Source organism: Lygodium microphyllum, chromosome 23 (genome assembly GCF_053477565.2).
Source record: "Lygodium microphyllum isolate KBCC chromosome 23, Lygodium_microphyllum_v1.1.10, whole genome shotgun sequence".
Taxonomy (NCBI): domain Eukaryota; kingdom Viridiplantae; phylum Streptophyta; class Polypodiopsida; order Schizaeales; family Lygodiaceae; genus Lygodium; species Lygodium microphyllum.
Window position 1 is genome coordinate 108,567,492 of NC_141157.1, and position 1,001 is coordinate 108,568,492.

Consider the following 1,001-nt stretch of genomic DNA (forward strand, 5'->3'; position numbering starts at 1 on the left):
TTGTTGCGCTCAAACAATTCACTACTGAATGAGTTGATTGGTCTTCGGTAGTGGTGCAAATTCTGCATGATTCCTCCGAAACAGGGTCGAGTGTTGAGGCATTTGTGAAGCTAGAACTATGTTAATTAAGTGGCAGCTTGTTCTCATGACATTGTGCAGTAATGTAGATCTTATTTATTAATAGCAAGGAAAATGTTAACTATGTTTTCTGGTGTTGGACAGAGCTGATCTTGGGGCCTGCCAAGGTGATTCGACCCCTACCCTGTATGAGTTAACCAGTAAACCTTGTTTGCATGAGTGTTGCAGTGTCATAACATATGCCATTGAATGTTTTCTTTGCATTAGCAGAACTGGACTAGCAAATATACTATTTGTGTTGCTTTTGCAAAGTGGGGGAAAGTTAGTCACTGTGCTGTATACTTGTGAATGGAGATGGTATCTTTCAAAAATGACTGATATTGGTTTAGTACTGTGTGCAACACATCTTTGAGACATTTTTTCCTTCTTTATGTGATAATTTAGTAGCTCCGAATTGCTAGATACATCAATACGATTCAAGGCAAACTCCGAAGGACTTGACGAGGGGGAAAGTTGTGAATTGGTCATGGGGTGGCTCTTGGATAATAATGCAATATTTAATAACATGGGAAAGGTGCGAATGACTTGTGTGTACCATGACAGGTGGATAATAACATGATATTTAATAAAGGCTGTACATTTGAGATTCTTCTCGTGCCTTGGTTCAAGCTTGATGTCTACTTTGAGGCATACAGATTATATGCACTTGTACTCAACAGCCCAAACAGCTTTGGTTCAAGCTTGAAGTCTACTTTGAGGCATATAGATTACATGCCCTTGTACTCAGAGTCCAACAGCTTTGGTTATTGTATTTGTGCGATTGCTGTTTTAACTAGCAATTAGGCACTAGTTATTTGGTCCTCTTCACCATTGCATACAATGAACTAGATGTTACAGATAGAGGTCAAGGAAAGAGAGATCAA